Source organism: Papio anubis, chromosome 3 (assembly GCF_008728515.1).
Source record: "Papio anubis isolate 15944 chromosome 3, Panubis1.0, whole genome shotgun sequence".
Lineage (NCBI taxonomy): Eukaryota > Metazoa > Chordata > Mammalia > Primates > Cercopithecidae > Papio > Papio anubis.
In genome coordinates this window covers 4,952,394-4,965,785 of record NC_044978.1, presented here as the reverse complement: position 1 = coordinate 4,965,785, position 13,392 = coordinate 4,952,394, and the positions used below count along the sequence as shown (strand labels likewise).

At 47.9% G+C, this 13,392-nt stretch overlaps 1 protein-coding gene across 4 annotated transcripts in view; it reads right to left on the bottom strand.

The window, feature by feature from the left end:
- Positions 1-2,524, bottom strand: part of ACSL1 (acyl-CoA synthetase long chain family member 1) — a 71,843-nt gene extending 69,319 nt beyond the window's left edge. For 2 of the 4 annotated variants that reach the window (XM_031664126.1, XM_003899409.3), the window contains exon 1: positions 2,317-2,490. The gene's annotated coding sequence lies outside the window, so the exon portion shown is untranslated. Of the gene's footprint in view, positions 1-2,316 lie in introns of all 4 variants that reach the window. The other 2 variants (XM_031664138.1, XM_031664128.1) reach the window with 2 other exon arrangements.
- Between the last annotated feature and the right edge of the window lie 10,868 nt (positions 2,525-13,392).

The window sequence follows — 13,392 nt, the reverse complement described above, 5'->3', positions numbered from 1 at the left end:
GAGTGAGACCTTATCTGGGAGAAAAGAAAAAAAAAGAAAGCGAAAATGTCATGATGTAGAAAATGAACATCACTCAGATTATGTCATAGTTTTCTCTTCTTGCCGTTATATACAACCCAAGGCTTGCCACAAACTGAAATTTCTTATGCATTGACATTCAGCATTTGATGTAAAATGACAATCTTAGAGTTGCTGCCACAAACCCTGGTAAAACTGCCCCTGCCTTCTCTAGTTCACTAAGTTCAGCTACTCCTTCAGGGCTTGTGCTCCTTTAAAACTTTTCAGAAGCCCCTTGAAGTACCAGCATGTTGAAACTCAAACTCAACTCCCTGCAGCTTCAGATCAGCGCTGGCCACTGAGAATTCTTCTCCAGGCCCCAGTGTCGAAGGCACTTTTGACCGTCATGTGTTTGTCTGACTACCAAGTTGGACTGCCAGCCTTCACTAAGAACTCCGGCACCTTTATCTACCTCCTGTCAGATCACTGCCTGTCAGAGACTGAGGCCTAAAAAGGCTTTAGGATACCAACAGCTTTGAGCTGCCTTAAAGGAAATTCTTCTCTATTTTGTAGTACAGGAGTCTCATGCATTGCATCATCCAAACAAGACTGTCCACAAAACATTACTAATGGATTCTAACTTAACAGAGTTCGGTTACGAGAGACAGTAAACACAAATGGGCACGTTTTAAATGGCAAACTTACACAATAAATTCAATTGATCTTAAAAACGAAACATTCCTCTAAGGTTACTGACTATAAATATCTACAAATTACTATTCCTACAGTCTTGCTATTTCCAGAAAAGTGAAACTGGAAGGGAGAGAGGAGGAGAAATACCCAGCTCTAATGACAAGGCAACCTCATCTTTTCTCAAAAGCCTCCCCAAACACACAACCATTTTCCACAAAACAGTTACATCAAAAAAGATGTAGCAAGACCTAGACATTAAGCATGCTAGAAGGTAGGGACAGTTTTACCAGTGTTTGTGGCAGCAACTCTGAGATAGTCTGAGGGGGCCTCAGACTAGGTAGGTGTTTTCCGAGTTGAGTCAGAAGAAGAAAGTAAGTCTCCCAAGACCCGGTGCTTTTCCACTATATGGCACTGCACTGTCTAGCTCCAACCTGATGGCTAGCAATGGTTCCTTAAACAGCTCCATCTTCTCAAGCCTACGCAGCACACTCCTACAACTCAAACTTTACGTTTTAGCCAACCTAACCTTCCCACATCCACTTGAAAAAAAAAAAAAAAGAATCAACCAGAAGTTTTTGATTTTTTTGCTGGCATGAAGCCAATAACTGTTTTCCATGGGACAATCACAGGTTATATTGTGAAATGTGTGGCAGAACCTGCAAGATTTAACCAGTTTCTCTCAAAGCTAATCAAAAGTCAAGAAATAATAAAAGGCAGGGCAGTGAGAGTCGCGGGACTTCAGATACTCCTGCACCAAGAAGCTTAAAAGTCTTAGCCAGGGCACTAGAGGACGCTTTTAGAATGGTCACTCTTAACTACGCTCCATAACCTTGAAATTGGACGGAGTGGGGAAGGGGTTTCCACACTCTCACACGCACTGACTGGGGGAACGCCTGTCCCCAGACTCGAATCCACGTGTCCATTCAAGTCATCTACCGCCACTCTCTGTCTACGCTGCCAGGTGACAGACGTTATCTTTGCTTCTCAATTTCAAAAAATGCCAGCACGCCTTAGATCAATGCTCCACGGTCAAGTGCAGGGGCCACGGGCACTCCTCTGGAGACACTGCGAGAATGTCAGCCACTGGCAGCGGCCTCTGAGCTGCCTGTGGGCCTCGTGCCGGCGCGCGGCGTGGGGCCGGCATCTCAGCGGGCGCGGGTGCAGTCCCGCCCCACGCGCGGTCCGAACGCCCGCGAACCCGGTCTCTGGGGCAGGCAGGGGCCGCGGCCGAGAGAAACGTCAGCGGTCTGGCGGGGCCACCTCCTCCCAACCGAAGCGCGGCGTCCGGCCGCTCCGCCGGGCCGGTCCCCGCCGCCGCACACACAGGGGTCGGTGCCGCGCGCATCCCCCGCCGCGCACAAGCCCCGCGCCCGCGCCGCCCGCGGCTCAGACACAGGAAGCCGCGGCGGCACGGGCGCCCTGGAGGCCTCCGGCTGCCGAGGGAAGCGGGGCCGCGGCAGGAGGCCGGAAAGGCGGCGCGGCCCCACGAGCCTGAGGCGGCTCACGCGCCTCCGCGGCGGCCGCTGCTCCGGGCTCGGCCCGAAGGGCAACCTCAGCCCGCTCCTCGGCCGGGGCCCAGGCACCGCCGCAGGAGCAGGCGCGGCTCCGCACGGCGGGCGCACTCACCTCCTCCGTGGACCGGCCGCTCCGCCGCCGGCTGTCACCGCAGCCCACTCCCTGCCCCGCGCCAGCTCTGGATGCTATTTAAGGCGCCGCTGGCGCCGCCGCCTCTGCCTGCTAGTTGCGCCCCCGCCACCGCCGCGGTTGAGCCAGGATGCTGCTGGTGCGCTCGCCGCGCCGGCCCCGCCCCCGCCCTCCCGCGGCCCGCCCCCGCGGCCCGCCCATCCGCAGGCCCCGCCCCCGCAGGCCGCCCGCCGCTGCGCCCACGGCCGCCCTCCAGTCTGGGTGCGCGTGGCTGGCGGATGGCCGGCGGGGAAAAACGGCGGGCGGAAGAACGCAGCTGGAGTCGCCCGGACTGCCTGGGATTTCATAATGAATCTGAGGAAGGACAAAGGGTACATTGGACCGCCTCACCTCAGAGGCCCCGCGGACCCTGGGCCATGCGATGCCCGAGGGGCGGGCGGCGCCCTCCGGATCCTGCACCCTCAGCCCGTGCCCCGCTGGCCTCCTGGCAGGCCGGGCTTCTGCTGCGAGGGCCCTAGCGGCAAGGGCCTTCCTCTCCGTTTTTGCTTGACACCGACTTGCGCGGCCGCTTTGAGCCCTTTTTCACCGCGGCCCCACAGGGCTTCGCCACGCTGCCTGGCCGGAAGACCTTTTCTGTCTGGTGTCTGCAGAGCCTGACGTGGGCAGCGCCTGCAGCTCACACCAGTGCAGGGGAGCTGAGGGACGACTGCGCGCTGCACCAGGGCGGCCACCTGCTGTGCGGTTCTCAGGGCTTCCGCGTCCCTGCCATGCCCGTCTGGGGGCTTCAGAAGCCAACACGATGGTTTTCGGGCTCACATTCCAAAGGCTACTCTTCCTTGTAGCACCTGGGACCGACCAGGAACCTCAACTTCTAACAACAGTGGTCCCGGTTACCGTGGGGTTTGCGCCCAGCGTTGGCTGGCGGGCCGTTTGAAGAATGATTGTTGTCATAAAGGCCTTTGATAATAACAGATACTGTTTACCCAGTGCTTGATGCGAGGCACTGCTACAAACATTGCATACACATTATTCTATTTAATCTTCATAATCCGGTGGGGTAGGTGCTGTCATTACTGTCCTTTCACCAAAGAGGAAGCGGGGCACAGAGGTTGAATGCTACTGAGGGCAGTACCACACTTGGCACTTAGGTCGCCCCCAGAGTGTGGGCACAACCACCACAGGACTATGCCTGGGCTGCAGGCCGGGGAAACTGACCATGGGTTCGCCCCAGGCCTCAGGCACCCTGCAGTTCACTCCCACAAATATCTGAAGGACTTTCCCTGGGTCTCTCCCACAATGTGCTGGGCGCAGCGGTGCAGTGGGGTGAGGGCAACGCACACACCAGCAACCTCTCTGGCAGCTCAGTTCTTCTAGATCTAGAAAAAATGGACTCCACGTTCGTTTTCACTGCTTCCCACTTGGCTAATCCCTGGTTTTTCTGTCCAGATCTCGCCTCCCCACCCATGATTTTGTCATCTTTGCCTCTCCTTTTTCATCTTACTTCTGCAACCAGTCCCTCAGCCCTAGAGCCTCCGCAGGCACCTCCCAAGTTCTGTGGTCTATTTTTTTCAAGGGCTGCTGGAACAAAGTACCACACACTAAGTGGCTTCAACAATCGAAATGGTATGGTCTTTCCTGGTCCTGGAGACTAGAAGTACAAAATCACGGCGAGGGCAGGGCTGGCTGCCTTTGAGGGTCATGAAGAGCATCTGTGCCAGGCCTCTCTGGCTTGCAGATGTCCATCTTCTCCCTATGTCTCCTCACACCATCTTCCCTGTGGTGTGTGTGTGTGCAAATTCCCCCTTTCTATAAGGACACCAGTCATACTGGATGAGGGCCCATCCTAATTGCCTCATTTTAACTTGATGACCTCTGTAATCAAGAGATAATCTCCAAGTAAGGTCCCATTCTAAGATACCTGAACAGCCAGGCACGGTGGCTCACACCTGTAATCCCAGCACTCTGCGAGGCCGAGGCAGGCAGATCAACTGAGGTCAGGAGCTCAAGACCAGCCTGGCCAACATGGTGAAACCCAGTCTCTACTAATAATGCAAAAATTAGCGAGGTGTGCTGGCGCATACCTGTAGTCCCAGCTACTCAGGAGGCTGAGGCAGAAGAATTGTTTGAACCCAGGGAGGTGGAGGCTGCTGTGAGCCAGTCAAGATTGCGCCACTGCACTCCAGCCTGGGAGACAGAGCAAGACTGTCCCAAAACAAACAAACAAACAAACAACAACAACAACAAAAAAACCCTGAACATGTGAACTTGGGGAATGTGGAGGGGACAATTCAACCTGTAACAAGTCGGTCATCACTGGTTGTCTCACCTTATCTCTTCTCCTCAAGACACTTTACTCTTAAACTGGGTGCCTCTCCCTGGGCTCTAGCTCTTAATGCAGGTGATTTCCAACTCAAGGGTGGGAAAGGCACACAACCCAGAATCAGACCTGAGTTCGCACTCCTTCTGACAAGAACTTCTATGTGACATTGGGAAGCACCTTCATTCCTTAGAACCTAGATTTCTCCTCAGGATATAAGGAGGCTGGGCTAAATAATCTCTTAGGTCTCTTTCAGCACAAACACTTAAAAAAAAAACAAAACTTTTTGAGTCTAATCACTCCAAAAAGTTTTACAATGTATGGGGTTGTCTTGTGGCCTTGAGTAAAGACTTTGATGGGAAGCAGTATTGCATAGTGGTTAAGAACACAGGCTTTGGGGTCAGTGAATCTGCATCAAGCCTCATTGCATCCTCCTTAAATAAGGAATAATGCCTACCTCAGACAGGTGTCATAGGATTGACAACCATGCCCTTGGTGTTCTCATTAAATGAAGATTCCAGACTCTATATTTGGGAGTTTGTGACTTAGGTAAAAAAAAAAACAGGTTTTGTTTTTTGTTTGTTTGTTTGTTTGTTTGAGATGGAGTCTCGCCCTGTCACCCAGGCTGGAGTGCAGTGGCGCAATCTCAGCTCACTGCAAGCTCCGCCTCCCGGGTTCACGCCATTCTCCTGCCTCAGCCTCCTGAGTAGCTGGGACTACAGGCGCCCACCACCACGCCCAGCTAGTTTTTTGTATTTTTAGTAAAGACGGGGTTTCACCGGGTTAGCCAGGATGGTCTCAATCTTCTGACCTCGTGATCCACCTGCCTCACCCTCCCAAAGTGCTGGGATTACAGATATGAGCCACCGTGCCTGGCCTTTTTTTTTTTTTAAATGAAGGACATAAACTTTTTTTTTTTTTTTTTAAATTAGGCCAGGTGCGGTAGCTCACACCTGTAATCCTAGCACTCTGGGAGGCAAAAGCAGGAGGATTGCTTGAGTCCAGGAATTCAAGACCAGCCTAAGCAACATAGTGAGACCCTGTCTCTAAGAAAAAGTTTTTAAAAATTGTATCACAGTGATCACAATGACCACTATTCACATCATAATGGCTTTTCTTTTGGCTATTGATGCTGCAGTGTTTTTGTATACTGAAATATGTCAGTGGGACCAGCAACATTAAAGAATAAAGATCCTGGACGAAAATAAACACTAGTAATCCTGGTGTCCTCTCCAATAGAATTAAACTTCTTATGAATCAGTAGTATTATAATGCTATGTAGTTATGAGGAATGGAATTCTTTTAGAAGTAGGCAGCATGAATCTATACTTCCTTGTACTTACTTCTTTAAGAAATCAGTCTTAACCCTCCTTTCTACTTTCTTGTCTTTTCAAACATCTCTCTAGCCAAAGGAATAAGAGCCAATTGGATATTATAGTGGTGCAAATTTCCTAGTGGAAATTTGAGTCTTTTTTTGGTTGCTCCTGCTCTTGTTACATTTTGGCCTGATTAAAATGTTGTGGCTAGTTCTGGCTAGATTCACATTGATATCTGCCTACCACTGATTGGTCAATCTCCTAGAGAAGCTAAAGAGAGTTGGGTTGGGTGCAGTGGCACATGCCTGTAATCCCAGCGTGTTGGGAGGCCAAGGTCAGTGGATCACTTCAGCCCAGGAGTTCGAGACCAGTGTGAGCAACATGGCGAGATCCTGTCTCTACAAAAAACACAAAAATTAGCCCAGCGTGGTGGTGTGCACCTGTAGCCTGTAGTCCCAGCTACATGGGAGGCTGAGGTGGGAGGATCTCTTGAACCCAGGAGGTCGAGACTGCAGTGAACTGTGATTGCACCATTGCACTTTGGCATGGGCAACAGAGCAAGACCATGTCAACACAAAGAAAGAAAAAAGAAAAAAAGAATCAAAGTCTTTCTGGGACAAGCTGATGAGCAGGTTTACAGTGGTCTTGTCTCAAAAGTTCCCACTTGTGATTAGGAACTACGAAGCTGTAATTATTTTTAATCTTCTGTGTCTATTGCTTTTGGGCATGGCTATCTGAAGTGCAGCCACATCAATTAATAATGGCCGATGTGCTTTTAATTACAGAGCCAATTACCAGCCAATTTGGTAATTGGCTAGTTAAAGGAAGATTGGCATCAGTAATTGAGTGCTTGTTGTTCAATCCATTTTGGGGCTGCAACTCTATTAGGCGTACGTCCATGCTCCCATGAAACTGTAAGGGCCTGGAAGGAGGCAGTGTGTCCCGTGAATCCTCATGAACCATCCCAGTCTTTCTTACTCCCCTGCAAGTCCTCTGCATTTACATAGAGTAGGTATTCAATTGTTGAGTTGGACACATTTTTCTAACTACTCAGATGTGATCAACGTCAACCAAGGGTAGACCCATATTCGGAGCCTTAAACTTACACAATTTAGGGAAACTCTTTAAGAAAATTACAAATACAAAGTTGGATATGAAAGTGAATGTTTCCTTCAGAATTAGAACAGAAATCACAGTAAAATACAAATTTTAAAAGTTTGGGCTTTCTCGGGCCTCCAGCAGTAAGGAAGGAAAAAAATGTTGCCTACATACATAATTGCAATCATAAATTTCACAAAATCCAGAAAAAATAACCGAAAAATTTTATTAATTATTTTTTCTTACCATTCTAATAAGTTTTTTTCCCTATGTTTTGGGCTGCATACTCTTCAATGTTTTCTTCATGCAACATTTCAAATAAACTTGACAAAACAGTTTTTGATTTATAGAAAAATTGCCAAATTCCATAAACCCCCCCACCCAATTTCCACTGATTAACATCTTAGATTAACATTTGTGATGATGATTGAGCCAATAATGGCACATTATTATAACCAAAGCCCATCCATTGTTCAGATTTCATCTGTTTTTACCCAGTGTCCTTTTTCTGTCCCAGGATCCCCACCAGGATATGGCATTGCATTGGATCCCAGCCAGGATATGGCACTGCATTTACTCATCATGCCTCCTTAGGTTCCTCTCCGCTATGACAGTTTCTCAGAGTATCCTTGTTTTTTAGGACCTTGACAGTTTTGAGGCATACTGGTGAGTGTTTTGTAAACATACTTCTGTTGGGAGTTGTCTGATGTTTTTCTCATGATTAGACTGGGGCTATAGGTTTTTGGGAGGAAGGCCATGTGACATTTTTATAATATAATTTTCTACAGGAAGAAAATTTGGACTTTACCGTGATTGATGGGCTTTTCTTACATTGTTAGTTTTGATTCAAAATCAAAACTATGTTGATGAGTACCAAGTTCATTGCTTTTTGTTTTAAATGCCTGCTGATTGGAAGAATTTTCAGTGGTAAACCTACCGGCTATGTCCATTTCACTCCGTGTTTCTCTTCCCCTGCCCATGCCCTAAGATGCCTTAGGAGAGGGGAGATATGACCTCTGACCTTGAACCTCCTGCCAGGATGCTAGATAAGTTGACGGAGAGGATGGAGAAGTATCCCTGAAGGCATTCCTGTGCAGAGAAAGCTAGAGCTATACGAGCAAGTCACTGTGAATTCCATAACTATGTCTCCCCAGACCGAAAGAAATGTATGTTCAGCTCCAGCTCCTCTTAGTTGGGTTCCAAAGATGACCTTGTCCACTTCAGCACCATCATGGGATGAGGTGGTGACAGAAGAGACTTGGTATAGAGTGCACCAACTGTGCTATGTGCTGCATCAGCTGATTGCAGCTATGTGGTCTTACTTTTGCAAATTCTGTGGAAACGTTTATCCAAGTGACTAGGTTGCCAGAGCCCCTCCCAAGATCTCACAAGGGGCTTCTATAAGTGAGAAGCCCTAAAAATTAAGCTATATGAGCCTCGCGATAAATCTACTCGTTGGCAATGCTTTTTGCACTGTTATTGTGCTACTGCTTGGATTTGATGGTACAACTCTCCTGGGCTTCAGCAGTAGTGAAGAAGAGGCTTTTCCACCAGGCGGACACTGTTCTAACACTACTGATAATTATCCCATGGTCTTCAGTGGCCCTGATGAAGCCATAGTCCCTTTCTCCACAACCCTTTTAGTTTTAGCATGCACTTGATCCACCGGCTTCATCCACTCCATGAGGGAGAGCAATCCACAGCTGCTTAGGCCACAGCTGCCCGGCGTTTCCTCTCTCTTTTCTGGGTCAGAGGCCTCCAGCTCTCCCAGACTCACTGCTCAGGCCCTCTCCCGGCATTGCAGTTCTGCCCCAACACACAGCTGACAAACCAGGGCTTCCAGACCCCACCCTGCATCCCCACAGCACTCTTTTTTTTTTTTTTTTTTTTTTTTTTTGCTTCTGGAAGTGATATGAAGATTGTATGTAGTCAATGTCAAAAAGAAATGATAATTACTTCACCTTTCTCACTCAACTGGCCACTTATTCCCAACCAGTAAAATTCAACCTCTGCAAGGGTTTCTAAAGCACGCTTCATAATCCGACCCTGCTTTCCCCACCGACAAGTTCTTGTCATTTTCCTCTCCAGCTATCTGTAGGTCAAGAGTCAAAAGTCTGGAGTCACACTGCTTGGATCCAATTCCACTACTTATTAGTTCAGACCCAAGGCAAGCAACCGTCAAATCCCTATCTTTCTTATCTGCTGAGTGAATATTATACTTTGTATTGCATCAAATCTAAATCACCAATTGTAAGATGCACCATTAATTTATGTAGCCTTGATAAAGAAAAGAATTTCTGCTGACTTTAATTGCAAAACAATGTCCATTGGAAGATGCACCCTCTATCAATTAGCTTTTGCTATATGACAAATCACACCAAAACTTAATGGCTTAACACCACAATCATTCATTAGCTCATCATTCTGTGGGTTGGCACTTGGGCTAGGTTCAGCTGGGTGGTTCCTCTGCTGGTCTCTCTTGGGCTCCATCCTGCAGCCACCAACAGCTGGTGATCAGCTGGGCCCAGGTGCTCTGGGATAGCCTCATTTACATGTTTGATGGTTGGCTATTTGCTGAGGCTCCTCAGTTCTTCACATGGCCGCCCTAATAAGCTAGCTCAAGCATGTTCAAATAGTGGTGTCAGGGCTCCAAGCACAGCAAAGGGGACAAGCCTCAGGGTATAAATGCTTTTCAAACCCCGTGCATCATGTTTGTGTGCTCGAATCCAGGCAATCTGGCTCTAGACCCTTGGCTCTTAACCTGCAGAGAGTTCTGTCTTGCTGGAGAGGGGAATTACAGCAGGGATGGGTTCTGTGGCTAAAGCAAGCCACATGACCAAATCAAGACTCAGTACGGGAAAGAACTACAGAAGCACATGAGTATGAGGAGGAGAATTTTGCTGGCTATTTTGCAATCTACCCACATCCTGACTGTGTACATAATAAAGTCTGAAGAAATTTGTACTAAGAGTGCACAAGTACTAAGAGTAGTAGTGTTTACCTCAAAGAGTTGAGTAGTAGTGCTCTGTGAGATAATGTCAATAATATCACTTAGTACAGTGTTTGGCCCCTGGTGAATGTTCTGTACATACTATTACTATCACATTTGTGTCTGTGTTCCTTTCTACACTGGTAAACTCATGTTTATCCTCCCAAACCTGACTCAGACATCACTCTCCCTAGGACACACACACAGTTTGTTGCTCCCAGGGCTGTGCCGCCCTGTACTTTACACACATTGCCTTTGTTGTAGCAGGTTGTCCTTCTTGTGCTCCCGTGGGCCTGGTTTTGGGCTCTTTGGTAGCAGATATTCTGTGTCTAGACACTTTCCACCCCCAAGCCAGTACAGTGCCTGGCACTTGGTATGTGTTTATTTAATTGAAGTGACATATCACTTCCAACAGAACTGCTTCTCATGCCCCTGGGCATCTTCCTTTCCTCTGAGGGTGCTCCCACAGCACCCTGCCATCTTTCTAGTCTTGTCACACTGAACTGTGATGACTTGTTTGCTTAACATGCACACATAAAGAATTTTCCTTATTTCTTTATATTACACAGAGTTGCCCCAGTACCATGACTAGTGGCAGCAGCAAATACTCTATAAATACCTGTTACATTTATGTATTTATTTATTTATGAGATTGAGTCTCACTCTGTCACCCAGGCTGGAGTGAAGTGGGGCAATCTCTGCTCACTGCAACCTCCACCTCCCAGTTCAAGTGATTCTCGTGCCTCAGCCTCCCGAGTACCTAGGATTACAGGCACCTGCCACCAGACCCGGCTAATTTTTGTATTTTTAATAGAGACAATGTTTCACCATGTTGGCTGGGCTGGTCTTGAACTCCTGACCTCAGGTGGTCTGCTCGTCTTGGCCTCCCAAAGTGCTGGGATTACAGGCATGAGCCACTGTGCCTGGCCAACACCTGTTAAATTTAGGAAACAGAGTTTTCTATCTCTGTCTTATGCCCAAGAAGTCCTGTGGCCCAGAGATCCAGAGTAAAATTAGATTTAGCATTTAATCTATCAATAGCTGTTTCTTACTGCATCCCTAGGGTATGAACTCTGCTGGCTTTTCTCTCCTTTTTAGATCACAACCCAGTGACATCACCACAACAGAGAGAATCATTGCAGGTCTTATCCATGTCCCCGTGGTCTTTCGGACCCCTCACCCCCACCCCAACACACACACACACACACATGCTCACAAACATCAGTATTTTAAGTTTATGTGAGTAGAGTATGTCTATAAATGCCATGGGCAGTGGATGGGACTTGGATCAGGTCATTTGTCGCCCTATGATACCCTATGGGGGCAGGACCCCAGGACCCCATAGAGTTGGCATATTGGCTCAGAGGGATGTTGAAACTGTGAGTGGAACAACATACCACCATGCTCCACTTCCATTTGCATCCTCTACTTCTCTCCTGCAGCAGGCTGATGCCGGCCCAGAGCCTGCATACAGCCAGGAGCTCACATCTCAGCCTTTTGGAAGCCATGCACCACCATGGGAATGCAATGGAAGATACAGACCCTCCTCATAAACATTTCCCACATGCTTTCTATGGGTTCCCTGGGGTCCCCAGTTAAGAGCCCCTGGGGGAATAGAAAGGGCACTGGATTTGTAGTTGTAGAGATCTAAGTTCAAGGTCTGATTCTACCTCTTACTAATTCTGTCGCTGATCTCTCTGAGCCTCAATGTCTACATCTGAAAATGAGGTAAGGCCAGCACTGCAGGTTGTAAGGGACCTGCTATGTGATAGGTCCTCAGTTTTGTCTTCCCTGTCTCAGCCTCCTAGATACGTGGTTACCATTTGCAAGTCCCTGGAGCTAATAGGTGGAAGTTTCATGCCAACTTCATGAAGACTTTCCTGAAGAGGTCTTCATGCATTCACGTGAAACCATTTACTGAGCATTTATTATGTGCTAGCCACAGTGGCAGGTGCTGGAGTATGCAAGTGTGTGTTTATACCTGACTGTGAAAGGATACAGGGTTGAACATAATGTGAGACCTTATGGAGCTCGCAGTATGATGACCTAGTACCCATCTATCCACAGAATGCAATTTGCCTAAAACTTTTAGCATAAAATGTTTTACCTGATTAACCCACTAAAAAGACATTTCATTATTGATACCGCCAGCATTTTGGCTATGGGATCAAAGTCTGGCCTATGTTTGACACCCATATATCTCTGTGAAAGCACATTCTCTTCCTTGAGTCTGTTAAATTCAATGCCAAGAGTGTGTCTGTGTGTAGTTCCATCATCTTTGATTTCTCCCTCATTTTTCGGTGATCCTGCAGATGAAGGCTGGTTTTTGCTTTGTATGTTCTAAGTGGGGGTGAGGGTTCTGCTTTGCTTGCTTCTGAACTGGAGAATGATGTTGGTGAGGTCCCCAAAGGCAGCAGGAAGAGCACTGGGGTGGAAAGTGATGCTTGCTGTCGTTATTGTACCCGTTATTGTACCCACCCCATGGGGAAGGCTATTCAACCAATGAATGGTCGAGTCAAAGCCTAGGCCTGCCTGTCTGTGAACCTCACATCTGTGGAGGGCTTTATAAAGAGGGTAGATTGCTGTCTGGACCAGCCAAGTGAAGACTTGCCCGAAGGCAGTTGTATATTTAGATGACTGCCTCCAGTTGTTTCCCTCCCATGTGGTGTCTCTCTGGATGGAAGCGCATCTGTTACATGCGGATCAAAGTCATCTTGCTGTACAGTTCACAGCATCCATGTTTTTGTCTTGTCAGAAGGCTAATAATGGCTTACAGAATTCTGATAGCGGTGGCAGCAACACCTGGACAGTCAGAAATAATGCATGTGAGAGATGGAGGGGGCTTATCCCTAGGTGATAACAGTGACAGTGGAAAAAGTGGATGTAGTAGCAATGGATGTTGCAATAGAACCAATAGTTTCCTTTCTTTTCTTTCTTTCTTTCTTTTTTTTTTTTTTTTTTTTAAGACAGAGTCTCACTCTGTCACCCAGGCTGGAGTGCAGTGGCATGATCTCAGCTCACTGCAACCTCTGCCTCCCGGGTTCAAGCGATTCTCCTGCCTCAGCCTCCTGAGTAGCTGGGATTTCAGGCACACACAACCATGCCCAGCTCATTTTTATGTATTTTAGTAGAGACGGGGTTTCACCATGTTGACCAGGCTGGTCTTGAACTCCTGACCTCAAGTGATCCACCTGCCTTGGCCTCCCAAAGTGCTGGGATTACAGGCATAAGCAATAGGACTGTTTCTTGAATGAATGGGACTGGGTGGTGGTGATCATGGGGGAGAAGAGTAGGAAACTACAGGACTCAAGAATGACTTCTAGGTATTTGCCCTGAAA